Genomic DNA, 21,351 nt, shown 5'->3' with positions numbered 1-21,351 from the left:
GTCGCTAATTTGCATCATACCTAAATTTTCATCTATTCTATGTGCTATATTAAAATTTACAATCTCCACTTAATTTAGCATCTGTATGAAAGCAAAAAAACACAAATAATTGTTTTATATAATTGCAAATAAATTCAGTCAATAAGGGGTTAAAGGATTGTTCAACTTTAATTATAACTTTTTATATTTTATTGTATACTATTTATATTTAAATTAGAACTTTTCCAAATGATAAATTAACATTCATTATCTTCCTATCTGTCAACCATTTGGACTTTTTCTCCCCTCACAACCTATATTAAGATGTTTTGCCTTTTTGTTGTTTTGTTTGTGCAAAACAAACAAAAAGAAAAACAGTGCACCAGAGAAGAGTGACGCAAGATTATATCATTGTTTGCTATACAGGAGAAGGCATTGGAGGTCTGGTTTGAATTGGTCCTCACCTCAGATTTCACAATGCATTGGTGTAACTTTGCCGCAAATTGGCTACATGACAAGGGTCGGGGTGGATTACCAACCTGGTGAAGTGTGCAAACTGCTTAAGGTTTACAGACCTATTCTGCGTTTCAGTTGGTTTTGTGGTAATTTGGTTTATTACTTTTGTTTAGGAATATACCACTAAAGTACAACATCATGCATGATGTGTTGTGGATCATTTCAAACTCAAGCTTAAACAGTTTTTATAGAGGGATCAATCATGTGGGCATTCATGAGTCATTTTCATTAGGTTATTGCACTTTTATTGTATTTCTCTTTGTGCACTGTGCTGTTTTGTATGTGTTTATGAATATTTACATTCATCAATTACAACATATCCTTGAATAAATAATTACAGCAATATGTTTTATCTGAATTGAGAAATACACCAGCAATAGAAAATGTCAAGTCAAATAATAGTTTAAGTAATGTTTTATTAATTCAGCAAAAACAGAAACTGCAAAAAGAGATATTATCAATCAATATTGAGCATCTAAAAACCTCAAAGCTTTTCTCAAGTAAAAAGCAGAGGGGCCTCGTGGGTACAAAATAGACAAGAGCCCACAGAAATATGAATCCATAAAGGTGACACATAACAAAAACAACAAAGTGTAAGCTATTTGGATAGTTGTGAAAGCCATGCAGAGGGGGGGGATCTGTTACATTCAGCAAGCTGGAAGCAGGTGAACTGAGGCACATTTTATACATTTCTTCGAATACTTCAAAAAAATGAACTTAGGCTCAGTAACCACATGTGTTACAGTATGCTTGTTTTTTTTGTCAATGATGTTATTGCTGGCTTAGGTTACCTGGAGAGGAAACTGTATGAAGCAAAAAGGGATAATTAAACATGTGCAGGTCAAATCTAGACTCGTGTTTTATTAGTTTGACTGCAGCGCAGCTTCTATCCATTTCTATAAAGAGATAAATGCTCTGGATCAGAACATGGACGGTTTTGCACTTCACTTGAACACTTTTATCAGTTAGTCCAGCAGTCCAGCTTAAGTATGATTAGTACCTTAGAAACCTGGACATTACTGTATTTCTTTATTACTGCATCATTTAAATGCCGTTTCCATATCCTCACTAGCAGCTTTTTAGTTTGAGGAGTGAAGTGAATGTCAGATGCGCTTGACTGAGAAAGCCTGATGCACACGCCTACAGCCTACATCTGCTCATAACTCTGACTGTATCTTCTCCCTGGTTCCGTTACCTTGACAGGGAGACTTAGCATGTCAGAATAAATACCATTCTGAGGGTCTGCTGTCTTCCACGCTGGATAGAAAAGTAATTCAAAATACATGTTTTGGTTATTTGGTTAGCATTGAGGAGTTTTGAGTACAAATCACTTCCTATAAAGGTTGTGAAGCATCCACTTTCTCCAAAATATAGGCTACTGTTGTTAGCATTATAGCTTTCTGTGGCTAACAATTAAGTGAGCAAAATTGTGACAGATATCTGACTGTCTACTACGGAGAGGATAGTATCTTTTCGCCAAATGTAAAGCAGATGATGACCTTGGTATCAGGATAGGAAACCATTTGAAGTAAACAAGAGCATAAACTATTCTGATAGAGCATTCCACATTTAAACGAAATACAACCCACTCCAAATAAACAGAAATTGTATCCGAACATTCAGCAAAGAATACTTAAACACAATACCATTATCAATGTATACATATATACTATATCAATAAATATAACAACAGTTGTATACAAGTTTACAAGGCATGTAGCGGTGATGGAGCTCATAAGTCACTTCAGGACTGATATAAAATCCTCATGGTTCACCAGCTCGCATAATTGTACTGATTGTTTTCGGTTTATACATTGAGAGAAATTTGGAAAAAGCATTGTCCGTGTCATTATCATTATTCGGTAAACATCACCATTGGAAGACTGTCTGACATTTTGAAAGATTTGCTGACTGACTGACAGCAAGGGATCTTTAGAAACACAAATCTAACGCACACTTAAAACCAGCTAAGTGATCTCTCCCCATGTGTTACTGTTATGCAGTCTAACATAGCCTTTATAACTCTTGTTATAGTCAGATAGGCAGATGTTTGTGTCACAGAATGAGTAGCTATCGAGTCAAGGTCTGACCCACCTTTGAGGTGCCAAATGACCGCAAACCACTAATACCATAATCATCAATTAGAAAAGTATTTCTAAATATTCTCACGTCGAACAAATCCTAGATATTTGCAATGCTAAGCATAGTTAATTATGTTAAATCCAAATGCTTTCTGACCTCGTATTGCAAAGCTACAGGATTGTTGGATTAGTCGCCGTGTGTAGCGTGTCATTGCAATAGTGACATAACGACTGCTAACACTGAGGTCTAATGCTGAAGCAGCATATTCAACCACGAAAACCCCTAAAGCACTATAGCATTTGGAAGTGCTACCCATCATGAGCGCCACACTGTGGTGGACTTGAAGTTGAACATCAAGAGTTGGGAGTCTGTGGTGGTGGAGTCCTGTGCTCTGGAAGCCTGGGCACCATTCGGTTAATATTCGGCTGTTTGCTTTCTTCTCTCCATCCTCCCTCCTTTCCTCTCTTCCCTTCTGCTTTCTCCTTATTCTGCCTGGACAGTTTCAGCGCTCGGGATATGAACACGTCCAGGTCGAACAGCCGCTCTTTTTGCTTGACAGGAAGTGACTCCACCAAGGAGTCGTCATTTACTGGCTGAGAAATGGAGGAAGTCGAGGAAAGGGGTTGAGACTCTGAGGAAGGAAAAAGTGGCGAGTTGGGGGGTGACGCTGTTTGAGGTGACGGAGGAGGAAGCGGAGAGGTGGGAGATGAGGGGAGAAGCGAGGGAAGGGAATTACAGGGACACATGACAGACTGAAGTGGGCTCAGTCTGTCTTCGTCATATTCATCTGACGGTTGCCGCACAACTTCCGTGTAGTGGAAGACTGGAGTTGGGAGGTCAGTTGGGGAGAGAGGGAGAGGAGGTGAAGCAGGAGAGGGAACGCGGCTCCAAAGAAGGACTGGGACTGGGTGAGTGCAGGCGAGACTGGGTGCTCTCAACCCAGCGAGAGATCTCCTGGAATAAATCCCCCGTCTCTTCCTCTTCTATTTCCTCCTCCTTCATCTCTCCCAGGTCGTCCACGCTGCTACCAATGGACTCAGCAGGCACAGGGAGGCTGCCAGTGTTACGCTTCCACTGAGAGAGATCCAGGATCAGCTTAGGCTCTGAGTAGTGTTGAGGCTTGCCTTCCCTCCAGGCAAATTTGTCCAGATACGAAGGAGAGCCCACTTTGTAGACACAGGAGTGGCCACAGTCCAGTTCCCCGTACGCCAAACCACAGGCGCGTTCCAGAGAGGAGTGAGAGTTTTCCAGGAAGCGTTCAGCTGAGCTGCTGTGGGAATACTTACGTGGGTCGACCTGTAGTGGGGATGGAGAAAGTGAAAAAAAGGGTGAGGAGGACATATGCATGTTGTGTGTTTAAGTGCTTTGACTCGTTCTAGTTTGTTACTAGTATAGAATAAGTATTCTTTATGTAACCCAGTGGTAAGGGTGTTGTCATCGCTGGGGCCACTAGAGGGCACTGTGTTTCTCAGGGAGCCAGCGAGACGTCAGGAACAAACAGGAAGTGAAATCATTTACTTCCGGTGTAGCGCTCGTGGCTTTCCAGGTCGGTGAATATGTTTAAGATTATATTTCTGTACAAAATGTTCACAATATGATGGTATGGATGTCCGGAAATGTATTTTAGTGTCGCTAAATGCGCCGATGGACTCAAATTGGTCCGATGTTTCCAGATTTGATCTACATGTGCTGTACGGGATGAATGCCTATAGCGCCACTGTGCACGTGAGCTAGGCCGAGATAGTATTTAGTGAGTATATTGTCATGTACTGCATCATTTCTGATTGTTAATGGACCAACTGTTTCCTTGTGTTTGAGTTAACTGTGTGGTATTGTTTTTGTATTTTATTTGGTTTACAGAGGAGTTGCCACTGCAGTTATTTTTGTACGTTATTCATGCACTTTATTTTATACACGTGATGTATGCACTTTGAGTTAGTGGAAGTTGCCACGTATCAGGAACTCTAATACCAATTGAACATACCAAATGAATGTAATACTGGTCTATTCTTCCAAGAGCCGTCGAGAAATAAAGAACCCCAAATATAACTCTGTGTATGGTGTTATTCCAAATTTCACCTGCCTACATTTATATTAAAAAAAGATAATGATTAGGTAAATCAATCGGTATGGGGGGAAATAACAAAGCTTATCATCCAACCTGCGCCTCCTCTAACAGTGCGGTGGAACTGGCCCGGGCGTCTCTCTGCACCTCCTCATGCTATGTCGTGTCTCCCAGGTCAGAAGTCACGTGGCCAGGGGGCATGCAGTGACACCTCCCGCCTGACTGCTGCCAGGACACATCTGTTGATGAGCTGTTCTCGTACCTGCAGACGGGCAGAAATTAAGTATTAATAATAATAATAATAATAATAATCTTATAATAACTTGGATGTGCAGTTTATTCAATCGAATATGATTATTTACTGTATAATAGGTGTCTCATTGTGCTTTGCGAGACTTTTCTGTTCCAGCAAACAACAACAATCTACACACCTCTCCCAGTGGATGCTGGAGGCCTGACTGTTGCTGAGGCACTGCTCGGTGACGAGGCTGTCCTCCAGTTCGTCCTCGATGCGGAAGGGATGCGATGAGGTGGGTTCGTCCTCCGGACAGGAGTACTGCCGGAGGAACGGGTGGGATAGCGCCGCTTCAGCTGTCAGCCGATCCATGGGGTTAAAAGTCAAGATGCGCTCAAGGAAGACCACAGCTGAGAGGAGAAGGAAAAGGGGATCAGTGGGGGAGAAAGAGGAGGAGGAGACAAAATGTGTGTCCATGAAGTAATAATGCACCATCTTCTCTCAGTGCTAAATTATATGTGTTAGACCTCCAAACCTCTCCAGCGTAGCCTATCATCTCTTTATCGTTCACAGCTAAAAGAAGCTGCTGTCTTCTGTATCTTTTTCACTCTTATTGTTCTATTTCATACTGCTTGAAATGACTCTTTTTACCACTCAAGTCCCTCTGCTCACCCTGAGCATCCACTTCAGGAAGCAATTCAGAAAAGGGCTTCTTGACTTTCCATCCATGACTGACATATGAAGGCATCACCTGGAAAAAGGATGACAGCGTGGGTTGAAATATGTGCAGAATTCTGCTGTCTTTTTTTCTTTTTTGTACATTTCAAGACACTCCACTTTAGTTTACTTGAATATGCTCACTATAAATGGTTTTCAATTTAAACTAGAAATAACCACTCTAAGACCCATTATAACAGCAATTTACATTTTAATTCCAGTGCTTGAAATCACATAAATAGTCCCCTCTGGCATCTTATTTTTTTCCCTCCTCCATTTGATCATTGATCTGTTGAAGAGGTAATCCTCCCTGATTAAAATACTTGTAGAATATCAAAGGTTGAAATTTCAGAATTTTTGCTTTGGCCCTGGTTTTAAAGGACTTCTATTGTCCAGCCCAAACAGCTTTTGGCCTTCCTTAAAGTCAAGACCTGACCCAGAGGAAATGCAACTGAACCTGTAAGCAAGTTATGTGGGGAACAGCAACGTGACCGTTGTCACATGCAGTTTCTAATTTAGATTTTTGTAGTTTAGTGGCCGAATCATGCCACAGCTAATAGTGCTTGTAACCACCATTATTTGTTTACGTCAATCTCTGTGTTGAATCACGATGCGCAACGAAGATAGTTTATAAATTATCACTGACCTTAAAGAGTTCCTAGCAAACCATGGATGTGATTTTTACATTCGCCTGAACTTGGAAAACAACAGTTTAAGAGGTCACACTGTGGTGTGATCATGCACCGACTTTCTTTGACCAGAATATCTGATGAAAGAAAGTACAAGCAGAGCCAGCTGAGTCTTGGCTTACAACGACATGTCCAGGAAACACTGCCTTGAAAGCCGCATCAAAGCTGTACCAAAGTGTAAGACCTTATGAACAGCGCCAACAATCAACACATTTGAATGCTCTGTTGATTTGATAATTTTTTTTTGTCATATTAACGTCTACTTCTGCTTCCATCTCGTTTCTAGAACACATGGAGCCTGAGGGAATGAATTAGAAATAAAAGCACGTCTCATACGAATATTAGGTACTAGTAAATGTTTTAATACTCATGAGGAAAACAGGATACAAAGTATTGCATTACTGTTTCTGGAAGTACTCTTAATATAGAAATAATGTGTGCAAACAGTGTCTGCATTTAAAGAAGTGGAAAGACAGAAAGCCATTGCTCTTGTACTACTACAGTCTAACAAGCAACCAATCACACCAACACACACAGATTCATGTGCAAGCTTTCTATGGTCTATGAGGGGAAGTTTACCAGTAGAGTATACTGGTGTGAAGCAACAGCTTCAGTACTGGAGTACAAGTAGTTATGTTCCCTCAAGGTGACTGTGGGTGCAGCTTCACTCGCAGTTGTTTCAAGGACTTGTCCATCTATTTGTTTCTCTCATTATTAACATTGTTGAGTATCAACGCCCATTTGCAGCAGTTAGATTCAGGCAACACCTGACACTGCTGCGTACTAACATCCGGACAGAAAACCCGTTGGTCTTATCAGTTATGTCTCATGTCCATGTTCTCATTGCGCTTACTGCACAACTCAAAGGGATTAAATACATATTTACATCTTCAGTTTGGAGATGCTGGTAGGAGGGAATGTTACTGCTAACTGTGAGCACAACAACTCAATACGTATGTACGACAACAACAACAACTGTAAGCTAGCCTGATTAATATTAGCCTCCAGTACCTGTTAAAAGACGCTACCTTACAACTAAAACGGACCGAGCCGTGTCGTTATCCGAGCACCGGTTCAGGTTCACCGTTTGTTAAACGCAGACAGTAACGTTACACCGGATGATAGCCTGATGATTTGCATGCTGTCATTCATCCGGACCTCCCCTAACCCACTCACGCTCATTGCCCGCTCAGAAACGGAAAGTTTCTTAAGTGTTTTAAGAGAACAGCGACTCGGCTTACCTGCTTCTTAAGTAATATGATACTGCAGTCACTCCCGTGGCATAGGTTTCTGTTAATAAAGCATATTTCTCCAGGGGGCTTGCTGAATAAATGCTGTCGTCTGACCGCTTGGTTTGTCCTTTAACGGCTGCCAGAGACGCAGCAGGGTGAGTGAGGAGGCGCATAACGCCGTGTCGAGGAACTTGGCCGCTCGTCCAATCACAGGCTGGGATTCTCTTTCTGGTTACCGTAAAGACGGAAACAAGAGCACGCCGTCGTAACTACTGTAAACGACAGTCATTTAATTTTTTAAGGACATGAGCGTTTTTAGGATTTATTCTTGATATAAATCATGTTTTGTCTTTTTGCATGTTTTTCTTTGCACCTGTCTGTCTGAAGTGTTTTATTCAGCGGTATTGTTTATATAGTTGAGATAGAATATGGGTTGAAATCCACACAGCCCGAGGATACAGAGAGATCTCTCGTGGCGATGGCACCCAACACAGCACTGTGTTGTTGTTGTTTTTACGATATCCGATATGCTCAGTTGATATATATATTTCTTTTATTTAGATATAAAAAATGTTGTTGTGCTATGGACTGAATTCTCTGCAGGCTTAATAAAGTTGCATATAATGTGTGCTCAATTAATTAGTGAATTATAATAAAGGATTGTTCAACTTCATTATCAAACTAGTGAATTATAGTATCAACTTTATCTCCAAATCTTATGAACCTCTCTTAATTGCATGCATTATGACAATTGTTTCTCCTTAACTGAGCAACCGATATGAAAGAAAGGAAGGAAAAAAAAAATAAAAAATTCTAGCTGGAGTACAGTTAACCTGCACTCCAACACGGCCTAACACAGCTGTAGTGCAGCCACCAGGACCACTGATCGCACTTGCATCCCGCGCACATGTCTGATTTTGCAGGACCTCCGATATACCGGACAGGTACCTGGGTTTCGAACCCGGAGCTCTCGTGGGTCAAGCGGACCATGTATCCATTTAACCACCGTGTTAGACAAATATATATACGTAGATGTTCATATTTATCTTAGTTTTAGTGGTTTTGTTAAAACCCCTTGTTGACGGTTGTCGCGAATTTGCATCAAACCTCTTCCGGTCTTAATGCAGCCAAGGTGACGTGCGTATCCCTCTATCGCCTGTTGCTGCATTGTTTACACATACCAAGGATCGTATTGGATGAATTTTGCCGGCATTTTGTGGGCGGAGCGGAAACTACATCCGGTTGACGAAACCGGAAGTCAAGTCCTCAGACCTCATGGATTTTCGCGACAGAATCCGGTGTCATCCTTTAAAATATATATATATATATATATATATATATATATATATATATATATATATATATATATATATATATATATATATATATATATATATAAATGCAATGTCTGCCCTTTATTTTTTGGCAGAACAAAATGGACACAACCACTTTCTATGGGAAGCGAGCTGGTGGACTTCAAATCAGGCTTCCACTGAGTTTTGTTTTGTATTTACTGTATTCACATATTAAAAATGTAATACAAAGTGCAATGTTAAAAATTCAATGTTTCAAACTGCGTTTGATAAATAATCTACATACCTGACATTGGAAAATGTGTTCATTTACTATTATGCCCAATTATACCTAATGTGCTTAATGTCGCTAATTTGCATCATACCTAAATTTTCATCTATTCTATGTGCTATATTAAAATTTACAATCTCCACTTAATTTAGCATCTGTATGAAAGCAACAAACACAAATAATTGCAAATAAATTCAGTCAATAAGGGGTTAAAGGATTGTTCAACTTTAATTATAACTTTTTATATTTTATTGTATACTATTTAAATTATAACTTTTACAAATGATAAATTAACATTCATTATCCTCCTATCTGTCAACAATTTGGACTTTTTCTCCCCTCACAAGCTATATTAAGATATTTTGCCTTTTTGTTCTTTTATTTGTGCAAAACAAACAAAAAGAAAAACAGTGCACCAAAGAAGAGTGACGCAAGATTATATCATTGTTTGCTATACAGGAGAAGGCATTGGAGGTCTGGTTTGAATTGGTCCTCACCTCAGATTTCACAATGCATTGGTGTAACTTTGCCGCAAATTGGCTACATGACAAGGGTCGGGGTGGATTGCCAACCTGGCGAAGTGTGCAAACTGCTTAAGGTTTACAGACCTATTCTGCGTTTCAGTTGGTTTTGTGGTAATTTGGTTTATTACTTTTGTTTAGAAATATACCACTAAAGTACAATATCATGCATGATGTGTTGTGGATCATTTCAAACTCAAGCTTAAACAGTTTTTATAGAGGGATCAATCATGTGGGCATTCATGAGTCATTTTCATTGAGTTATTGCACTTTTATTGTATTTCTCTTTGTGCACTGTGCTGTTTTGTATGTGTATATGAATATTTACATTTATCAATTACAACATATCCTTGAATAAATAATTACAGCAATATGTCTTATCTGAATTGAGAAATACACCAGCAATAGAGAATGTGAAGTCAAATAATAGTTTAAGTAATGTTTTATTAATTCTTCAGCAAAAACAGAAACTGCAAAAAGAGATATTATCAATCAATATATTGTATACCTTAGAGGTATACAATATTAATACAAATCAGTAGGGCTGCAACTAACGATTATTTTAATAATCGATTAATCGGTTGATTATTTTTTCAATTAATTGATGAATCGGATAAAAAAATGTTTTTATCAAAAAAGCGTTCATTTCCAACCCTTTATTCAAAAACAGAAGTAACATTGCAAAACATGTTCAGAAAGTGCACAAACAGGTTGCTCCTTGAACATCCCTGAGCTGTTAATTAAAACAACAAAATGGACTAACACTAAAAACATACACATCTATGCTTTACATCTGCCAAATGTGAGCCCTTTTTACTGTAATTGATCCCTCCAGAGGCTGCATTTAGCATACCCTGCTTTATCAATATGTATGAAATACTGGGACAGTAGGAAGCTGTACTGCTACGTATAGAGCGTCCTCTTCCTTAAACTCTTTCATTCTGGGTCTCTTATGACCACGACGTCACGTTGTTGGCTAAGCCCAACTACGTGATTTGCTTCATTCTACTTTGAGTAAAAAAAAAAAAAAACCTGCAGCCAGATCCGCCGGTGTGCCGGTTTAACGTTAACGAGTGACAGCGTGAACTGAACCAGACCGGAGAGTGACGGCATGTTTCATCACGTTACGTTTTTTTACAAGCAAGACTGAACTGTAACGGAACATAACAGAACTTTAACGACAATACACAACCCAAACACGTTAGCAAACGCGATAGCAAGCTGACTAGCTTCCATTAAAAACAAGTTTGAGGAACATGAAGACGCTGATTGGCCAAGACTCGACTTGTCAAAGATCTTCTATTTTTGAGAACATCACGACCTCAGCTTTTCTCGTGTCTCACTCCAATCTCAGAAACGCTGGCCGGCCAGTTGCTCTGCTCCGCGCCTTATTACCCGGCGTAATAATCGCGCGACACAACGAATCGATAATGAAATTCGTTGCCAACACTTTTGATAATCAATTTTTATCGATTTTATCGATTCGTTGTTGCAGCCCTACAAATCAGCATTGACAACATTGGAGTTTCATTTGTCACTGAGAAAAAAACTGTATTTCTGAATGTGCTAGTAACTCTAATGCGCTTCATGTCTATTGTGAATATAAAAGAATATACCTGGCTTTGCTATCGTAGCAAATATGGCTCATCCTATGTTGTGATGATCTGCTCACAACCGGTGTATGTTACCTACACGGATGGTGCAAATATTGTGGGTGTCAAGCGTTTGAGAGCAACTTCAAATGAACCAAACAGCTTGTAGTGACAAGAGAAAGAGGCGTCAGGAGGTTCCCCCATCATCATCTCCCCTGGCGTCCGAGCATGAGAAGGGCAGGAGAGCAGGAAGTGGAGTCCTGCACAGCAGACCTGTAAGCCATCAGTACAAGAGGCACGTGGTCGTCCCAGTCGCGTTGATGTTTAGCTGCCACTATGGCCAGCTGCTGTGCCAGCGTGCGGTTGAATCTCTCGACCAGCCCATCGCTCTGTGGATGGAGGGGTGTAGTGCGGGTCTTGTGGGATCCCAGTTTGTCACACATGGCGGCAAAGAAACGGGACTCAAAGTTTCTGCCCTGATCTGTGTGGATGACTTCAGGGGCCCCAAATCTGCTGAACATTCCCCCCACCAGAGCATCCACAATCGTCTCCGCATCCTGGTTCAGCATGCAGTAAGCTTCGAGCCACTTAGTAAAATAGTCCATGGCAGTGAGGATGTAACGGTTGCCCCTCTCTGAGTGAGGAAACGGTCCAAGAACATCAATCCCCACCCTCTCCATGGGACACCCAGCCGGAAACTGCTGGAGCTGGGCATGAGATCTGTCTGCAGGGCCTTTCTTCGCTGTGAAGCTGTCGCAGCGGCGGCAGTAGTCCTCCACATGCCGCCTATGTTGGCCCCAGTAGAACCCCTGGCGGAGGCGATGGAGGGTCTTCGTAACGCCGAAGTGACCAGATCCCGGAGCTCCATGCATTGCCCGGAGCACTGTCTCTCTCAGAGCCCTGGGCACCACCACTTGCAACTGTGTCTCTCCAGTCGCCGGCTCTTTCCACCCCCCTGCAGTACACCATCACGCAGTCGCAGGGCTTGAAAAATTGACCAGAGTCCCTTTGTGGCTCGAGAACACATGGTAACCTCTCCCCAAGGTGGTCGCTGTTGGGATCCCACCCAAGCGAGCACTGGCCTTATGTTGACATCCTCTTCCTGTTTGCACCCCCACTCTGCTGCGTCCACAGCTGTCAGTCCATGGCCTGCTGGCGTGCCCACCGGTCCCACGGCAGCACATTTCACATCAGGTTGCAGCCGCTCTTCTTCCTGCGCCTCTCTTTTCTCACAGTAGTTCAGTAAGAGCAAGCTCAAATCGTGGCACCGGCACCTCGTATAGGCACTTCCTGTGGCACCTCTAGTTGCCACTAGTTGTTGTGGCAGCTGCCACGTTTTTGTGGCAGCTGCCACAACAACTAGTGGCAACTAGAGGTGCCACTAGTTGTTGTGGCAGTTTTTGTGGCAGCTGCCACAACAACTAGTGGCAACTAGAGGTGCCACTAGTTGTTGTGGCAGTTTTTGTGGCAAGCTGCCACAACAACTGCCACAAAAACTAATTTAACTCATATTTCTCCAACCAAATCTAATATTTATTATGTAGGACTATTAATTTTTTGGTTAGACTTAAGTATTGTAATGTGAATAATGTCATACAGCCTTCATAATAATTGATATTCTTTTTTCAATTTTAATCAAGCCATTCATGTTTTAACTCCTTACTAAATCAGACCAAAAAAATTAATTGACTGCACTGTAATTGAGAAATAAGACTGGTATGCATTTACAAGTTATGTACAAAGTCTTTATCGGTCTTTAAATAATGCATTTATTAATTTAATCTCTCTTTTTAATTTAATCTCTCTGGATCAGAAGAAATAAACGTTTTAGGTAGGTTTTTATTGATTGGTTTAAACTCAACAGACAAAGACTTTCAAGCTTGTTTTTATTATTATGATTAATACAATCCATAATATCCTACTGTAACAGAACTAATAATAATTAGTAGTCGTAATATTAATGATATATGCACTGCCACCCTGTATATTATATGAAATCAAACATTATTAGTTCATGTTCCACATTTGAATATGCTTATTTGTCATTGTCTTTTATGACTGTATGTACTGATAATGACATTTGTTTACAACAACATTTTTTAAATATTTACTGTAACAACAGTAAATATTTACTTTTATTTATTACATTTCTATAAGTTATTTTTTTAATTGGTCTTTCTTTTTAATCTTCTTAAGCATTACTACCAATGGGCTTCTAATGGGGCTCAGTGTCTTCCTCCAACACTCTCAACAGTACAGCGTACAGTAGGTGTGGATGGAATCACAACCTTGAGTTGCCCTGGTGAAAGAAATTGCCCGTACATAATATAACATCGCCTTGCTATGAATCATCTGATACAGTCTAAGTGTATAGAGAGCTTGAATTATATGACCATATGTCCATGAGCTACGTTTTATGACAAACATCATTTACATCATCAATATTTAAATGGCTACCAGATTTGTGTTTTCCAAGTTTTGATAATTGAATGCCCCAATTACAAATGCCGTCCATTGTTTTATCGATTTAAGCCTTTTCAAACATGTTTATTATGGGGAGGCGCAACACTTATGATATACTATTACTTAAATTACAGCATTTAAAAGATCACAAAAGCAGGCAATATGTTTGGCTCTATAGTCGTAAATGTATTGATTTGAGGCATTATTACCTACAAACCTGGCAACCCCACAGTGCGTCAACAGGGTCGTGAAAAGTTCAACACTGCGACCACCAGAGCCTGTTCCTAACGACTGGAGAGACTGTGCAGGTAATCGGATCAAATTTACCAATATGTTTTGAATGCATATGTAAACTTTGTAAATTAGAATTGGAAAAATCTGCTCCTAACATGGACTGTGTTGTAATACCTGATATTGTTGTGCTATAGGTCTCAGACAAAATGTTTCTCCCGAGGGTTGTGGGTCATGCCACTCCAGAGACGGGGAATCATTTTATTCTTTGGGTGAGCTTTGTAAACTCTGTTTTCAATAGGTGCTGTATAAATCAAGTTAATATTATTAATATTATTACATTCATTTATGCAGAAACGGCAATATCCAACTTAGACAGTTAACTTCTTTTAAGTTATTTGTCAGGCGAGCTAAAACTTTGTCATATGTTTTGGAATGTAGTTATGACAGATTTATTTTCCTTGTAGGTGTTTGACTTCAAAGCCAAACAAATCAGAATCTATGATTCCCTGATGCTTTACACCACGATTAGTGATCCTGACATGGACCTCCTCAGGTAAAAAAAGAGTCATATAACATGCAGCATGTGACAATATGATCATAAAAAAAATATTGTCACTTTTTTCTTTTGTAGAAATGCCTTGAGACATTCGGGTGGCCTTCAAGGTTGGACTGTGACATGTCCTCCACAGTGGAAGCAGCAGGACTCTGTTAATTGTGGAGTTTTTGTGTGTTCTGTGAGTTGCCTGTTCTGTGAGCTACTTGTCTTCTTGTTCAGTGCATGTATGGTCTGTGGGGTTGATTAAAGTAAATTGTTTCCAACTAGGCTGCTGAAAATGAAGTGGAAAACATTGAGGTCACTAGGGAGGCTCTCACTCTGAACCAATGCAGGACTCTTCGTCTGCACCATGCAACCAACATGCTAAAACATGTGAATACTGAGGTTAGACTAATCAATCCCTTAATATCTTAAAATATATAATGGTAATAAGTGAAATGATATGATTACACCAGAGGTCTTTGTTACACAGGACCTACCACCTACTGCAGAAGCAATTAGACTGCAGGAATCCAAAGCTAAAAAGACCAGCCAATGTTTGTTCAAGCAAGCAACTGAGACAACCAGGTATGTACAACATGAGTGGCAACCCAACTCTACATTAATTATATAACACTTCACACACACATCACAGTTGAAAAGTTCTGTTTTAATCAAGTAACTTATGATTCAAGGGAAAATACTTTTTGAAATATTTACAATTGACGAGCCTGATAGTAAAAACTACATTACGTGTGTTTGAATTGTGGGTGAGCATGTGCAACGTCATTAAATCCATTACTGGCTAAGAGTGGTTTTGCATGTCAAGTTGACATCACTGTAATGACTGAATGTGGCAGTGGTTTATTTACAGATTATATTTTGTATTTCAGTGCTCCAGAGATGTCAACAATTGACACAGACAGCACAGAAGAGGTAAGAAATGTTAAAATCTCTGCAGACATAAATGCTGGTACGTAGTTTGATTTACGGTGACTTTATTTCTGCATTAAACAACATAGCAGAGTATATCCCAGTGTACAGTCCTACAGGTTAGCAACCCACACCGGGCAGCGGATAGACTTTTCCCCCAGCCCCAGAGTCACTATTGCTTCCCCAACCATGGGAGTTCGCTCCCCGGTGACGAGGGTTGGGTACCGAGAACCGGTGCCAATCTGGCACCGGTTCCAACACGTACCAACCGGACCGAAAAGCAACGCAGATTTTGGTGCCTGAGCCGATTTAAATACTTTTTTTTTTTACACTACTCTGTAAAGTTGCACGGTATATAGATACTAAAAAGGTAGCAAGGTGCCCGCACGCTAAAAACGATCATTAAAATAGCGCGGATCAGAGATATGATTATATCATATATATTATATTTGATAATCAAAAAGATAAAGTAAATTAGTGCTGAAAGAACTTTTTATGTATTTATGTGCTCAAGGGCGACACCTGATGGCGGAAACCATGCAATACATTCACATACTGCCATTCAATGTGGAAGGCTCTCGATGGAACCATCCAGCGTTACTGTCTGTTGCTTATTTCTCGAAATAGAGATTTTACTTTTAGGTGTTAAATGACTCATGGTTACAAAATAACTATTTGTTGATGAGGTACTGTAAATGCTGTAATAGTTTGAAGGATAAGTTGGTTGCCACACCAATATACAATAAATACATTGAGCGCACTTTATTCTTTACTGCAGGGAACTGGTCTCATTAGAGACAGCCTGATTGCGGCTGACTGGTGTCGCAAGACAACATTTCTTGGCGGGCTGCAACTTCCCGCGGTCCTCTCCATGGATGAAGAGGAACATAAACAAACCCCGAAGGAGCTGCACGAATGGGAAGGAGATCAGAATGAGGAGTCTCCAGCAGAGCTTTTCACTTTTGTTTTCAGTGAAAAAAAGGATTATGACAGTTTAAACTCTGAAATGGTTGACAAGAGAAATTTAAAAGTGTTTGCCAGATTTGTCGTCGAACATTGACGTGTATATCTTCTAAAGCGTAGATGCTCTTAATTTTCCCTTTCTGTTACAAACTGTATTTATTTTCTTTTTATTTGTTCAAGAGGGACAATGTACAATGTACGTGTATTGGATGCCTTGTTAAAAATAATGATAAAGAACCTTGCAAATGAATGCAAAACGACTGACATCCTTAAACTGTGCACTGTGCATCTCACCAGAAGCCACAAATAGTGGCAGGCAGTTGCCAAAACATCTTCTGAATCTATTCTGCAGCGATGACAGCTGTGGCCACAAATACCTGCCACAGCGGCCTTCTAGACTTGAGCTAAACATTCAACCAGAAAACTATTGTTGTGCCTCAATGACTGTCTATGTACCACAATATAGCCTAATTAATAGACCTGTGTTTAAGATTTGACCAAGGTAGGTTGATTGACATTTTGATTACAATGGTATTCAACTAATTCTTAACTGAAACCTAACCTATATTGTCAATACTTGTATTCTTAAGAGCACTTCATGATTTATGTTCAGCAAAAAATGACACAAAATGACAAAAATATTTTTCATTATCAAACAAAAAAGTGCAAACAAATAAAGTGCTTAAACAGTAGCCTTTTAAAGCAAAACAATAGATTAACACAAATAAAATAACAAAAAATTAGGTATTAGAAGGAGATCAAAAGCTGGGTAGAACGCGCGCCTGGAACGAACGCGTCTGGAACGAACGCGTCTGGAACGAACGCGTCTGGAATGAACGCGTCTGGAACGAACGTGCGTCTGGAACGAACGCGCCTGGAACGAACGCGCGTCTGCAACGAACTCGTGCTGGAAGGAACGCGCCTCGGTCCAAAATCAGACATTTTTTTTGCCGTGAGAAATTGGTTGTGTGGCGTGAGCACCGCTCTCTCTAACACAGGCAGATGCCTCAAAAACTAGTGGCAACTCGTAAGTGCCCCGCCACCTGAGACGTGCCATCAGAAATGCTGCCTCTAAAGTAGTGGCAGCTTCCGGAACAGTGGCATCTCCCTCTGGCACCGCGGCAGGTGCCTCCAGCACCGCGGCAGGTGCCTCCAGCACTGCGGCAACTGCGGCAGGTGCCTCCAGCACTGCGGCAGGTGCCTCCAGCACTGTGGCAACTGCGGCAGGTGCCTCCAGCACCGCGGCAGGTGCCTCCAGCTCTGCGGCAGGTGCCTCCAGCACTGTGGCAACTGAGCGGTGCCACAGGAAGTGCCTGTACAAGATGCCGGTGCCGCAATTTGAGCTTGCCCTCTCTCCAGTAGTTGCAGCCATCAGCGCTGCAAGGCCGGCGTGAAAGCGCGTCAGCATTTCCGTGGCATGCCGGTCTGTGGACCACAGTGAAATCATACGCCTGTAGCTCCTCAATCCAGCGTGCCAGCTGGCCTTCTGGCTCCTTAAAAGACATGAGCCACTTTAAGGCAGAGTGGTCGGTCCGGACTGTGAAGTGGAGGGCCCCAAGGTAATATCTGAAATGTCGGATGGCACAGACCATAGCAAGCAGCTCCCGTCTTGTGACACAGTAGCTGCGTTCAGCCTTGTTAAACTGTCTGCTGTGATACGCCACCACTCTCTCTCCTTCAGGAGTTACTTGGGCCAGCACAGCACCTGCGCCTGCATTACTGGCGTCCGTGTCGAGGATAAAAGGCAGGGTGGGGTCAGGCGGTGAGAGGACTGGGGCCTCCACGAGGGCTCTCTGCAGTGAAGTGAAAGCTGCATGGCACTCCTCTGTCCAATCAAACACCACCCCTTTTTGCAGCAGGCGGAACAGTGGTACAGCTATGCAGGAAAAACCCCTCACAAACTTTCTATAGTAGGAGGCCAGGCCCAGGAAGCTTTTCAGGTCCTGCACAGTGCTGGGGGTAGGCCAATCCTTCACCGTCTTTATCATCCATGGGGCCGACACCGCCACCCCCAAGCTTGTGCCCCAGAAATGTGACCTCCCGTTGCATGAAGGAGCATTTCTGTGGGTGCAGCTTTAGACCTGCTTCTGCCACTCTCTCCAGCACCCGCCTCAGGGCCTCGAGAGCCGCCTGGAAGGAGTCACCATGCACCAGTATGTCGTCCAGGTAAACAACACACTCCTGCCGAGGGATACCCGCGAGTACCCTGTCCATTAGTCTCTCGAACGTGGCAGGAGCATTGCAGAGGCCAAACGGAAGGACTTTAAACTGCCACAAGCCCCCATTAGTGATGAAGGCAGTTTTGGCCCTAGCTTCAGGGCTGAGAGGGACCTGCCAATACCCGCTCCACAGGTCCAAAGAGGAGCACCAGGCTGACCCTACCACCGTGTCGAGGGCCTCGTCGATGCGTGGAAGGGGGCAGGAGTCCTTTTTTGTCACTTTGTTGAGGGCCCTGAAGTCCACACAGAAACGCCACGCCTCCTTCTGCTTTTTGGGGACCATGACGATCGCCGAGGCCCAGGGGCTGGTGGAAGGCTCGATGATTCCCGCTCGCTGCATCTCTTGCAGGGCTTTGTCCTGCCTGGCCAGTGGGTGGCGTCGAGGTCTCATCCTAATCGGCCGTGCATCTCCTGTTTCGATGTAATGCTGGATGAGATCTGTGCGGCCCACATCGTCCTCCGACATTGAAAAACAGTTCTTGAACTCAAGAAGCAGCTGCCACAACAGATCTTGTTCGCTAGGAGTCAGACCACCACAGATTGTCTGCCAGACCTCCCTCACTGCCAAGACTCTTTCACGGTCGTCACATGGAGAGGCGTTTGTTACCTGTGTGTGTGGACTTGCAGCTGGCTGGACAGAGGCTGGGGATGGGTGCAACTCAGCAGCTGGCAGGGTGGAGGGCAGTGTGGGTAGCTCATTTGAAGGGATGCAGCTAGGGGCAGCATAATTTGTTGTCTCAGCCGTCAGTGTGGCAACCGTGTGGGTCGCAACACAGCCAGACTGGGGTGGCTGGCGCCACATCTGGATGACATGGCCATCAGGGAACGTGAGAGTTCCTCTCTTTGTGTTGATGACACAGTCCAAAGCCCCGAGAATATCCAGTCCCAGTGTACAGTCCTACAGGTTAGCAACCCACACCGGGCAGCGGATAGACTTTTCCCCCAGCCCCAGAGTCACTATTGCTTCCCCAACCATGGGAGTTTGCTCCCCGGTGACTAGGGTTGGGTACCGAGAACCGGTGCCAATCTGGCACCGGTTCCAACACGTACCTACCGGACCGAAAAACAACGCAGATTTTGGTGCCTGAGCCGATTTAAATACTTTTTTTTTTTTTACACTACTCTGTAAAGTTGCACGGTATATAGATACTAAAAAGGTAGCAAGGTGCCCGCACGCTAAAAACGATCATTAAAATAGCGCGGATCAGAGCACACTTGCTGCTCTGCTCTCTGTCCGCCTGCATGCAGAGCGGGGCTCGAGGGGGCGGGGCTTCCAGCGCTCACACACACACAGTGCGCGCACACAGAGATCGCTGGAGACACGAGCACGAGCTTTTGAACGTCCGTCCTCGGCTTGATGGAACAAATCTCTCCAGTTGATATTACTGATGACGTGTAGTCCAGTAAAGCAACAGTTTGTAGAATCCAACAGTTTCTGAGTTCTGTTGCACCAGTCCCATCAGGCCACGTTAAGTTAAAAGGTTTGAAGACGTAGTTTGAAGTGTGTTTTGTATGTACTTATTTATTTATATCTATAGTATACTTTAAACAGTTAATAATATTGTTCAATTTGAAGAAAAAAAATGAATAAATAAATAAATGAAAGTATCGGTTCAGGCACCGGTATCGTTTTAAAAGTATCGGTTTAGCACCGGTATCGGAAAAAACCCAAACGATACCCATCCCTACCGGTGACTGACTGCAGTTTCACTATAGTGGGAAAAATATCAGTTCCATTTGTCACCACATGGGGCCTCACCAGGGTTGCTGATGAACCTGTGTCTACCAGTGCAGAGCAGCATGTCCCTCCAAGGTGAGTGGTGCATACCAACAGTCTCCTATCCAGGATCGACCCAGCACCACAAGTCGCTCTAGTTGACCATCAAAATCCTCCGGTGGTCTGGTTGCCCCTATTTGGTCAGACGGCTGCGTAGCTTCGTTAATTAGAGGGGGCTGGGACAGCGTTCCCGGCTCGTTGCCCTTGTTCGCGGTGGAACGGGGGCAGTGTCGGACCAGGTGGCCAGGCTGGCCACACCCCCAGCAGACTCTTGGTCTTGGCTTGTCTTGCCTCTCATCTCTCAAAGTGGCAGCCCTCACCAGCTGGGTTCGCTCCCCCACCCAGGCAGGCTGCGCCAACTCCCTTTCCGTCTCACAAGCAGCGCTCCCCTTTGGTGCTTTTTCAACCACTTTACCCATGGCGCCAGCACACAGCATCTCTCTCTCCGTTGCTGACTCCAAAGCCTCCTGGAGAGACCCAGGGTGAGCAAGTAGTGTCTGGATGTGCAGGTCAGCTGGCAGCAGGGCCTGGAGGAAATGGTCTCTAGCTAGCTCGCTCTGAATGGACGGGGGCATGTGGGCGTAGGTGCGGTGAACCCTCAATGTCATTAGCGAGCTCCCTTAGCGGCTCCTCTGGCCGTCGCTGTCTGCTGCATAGTTCAGAGCGGAGCAGGCTAGTGGCAGAGCATTGTCCAAATCGTCGCTTTAGAGCCCCAATTAGTGCATCATAATCACTCCTATCATCGGGACTCGGCAGCAGCAGGCTTGATAAAGCGTCACCCGTGAGGCACATCGCTAACTAGAGAGCTTTTACTTCAGTGGACCATCTACTGGCATGGGCTAATAGTTCAAATTGTGCATGAAAAGCATCCCAGTTGGATTTACAGTCATATCTGGGGGTCTTGATTGTGGACGGAATAGTTTCTCTGCGTGTCTCAGTGTGCTCAGTCATGTACATTTCTGCGGCCGCAGTCATTCCTCTACGGCCGCCATTTCCCTCAGCGGCGCGGCCCGAG

General features: G+C 43.0%; 1 pseudogene across 1 annotated transcript; it reads right to left on the bottom strand.

Annotated features, from left to right (window-relative positions):
- Positions 1-2,884: 2,884 nt before the first annotated feature.
- Positions 2,885-8,505, bottom strand: LOC306740239 (mitogen-activated protein kinase 4-like; annotated as a pseudogene). Its single transcript has 5 exons — positions 8,464-8,505; positions 5,550-5,628; positions 5,074-5,287; positions 4,739-4,904; positions 2,885-3,873 (listed from the first exon to the last, which is right to left on the bottom strand). The product of its transcript is annotated as a mitogen-activated protein kinase 4-like (transcript).
- Positions 8,506-21,351: the final 12,846 nt, after the last annotated feature.

This window comes from Taurulus bubalis, assembly GCF_910589615.1.
Source record: "Taurulus bubalis genome assembly, chromosome: 8".
NCBI classification, from domain to species: Eukaryota; Metazoa; Chordata; class Actinopteri; order Perciformes; family Cottidae; genus Taurulus; species Taurulus bubalis.
The sequence above is the reverse complement of the archived record's forward strand: the minus strand, read 5'-3'. Positions and strand labels throughout refer to the sequence as shown.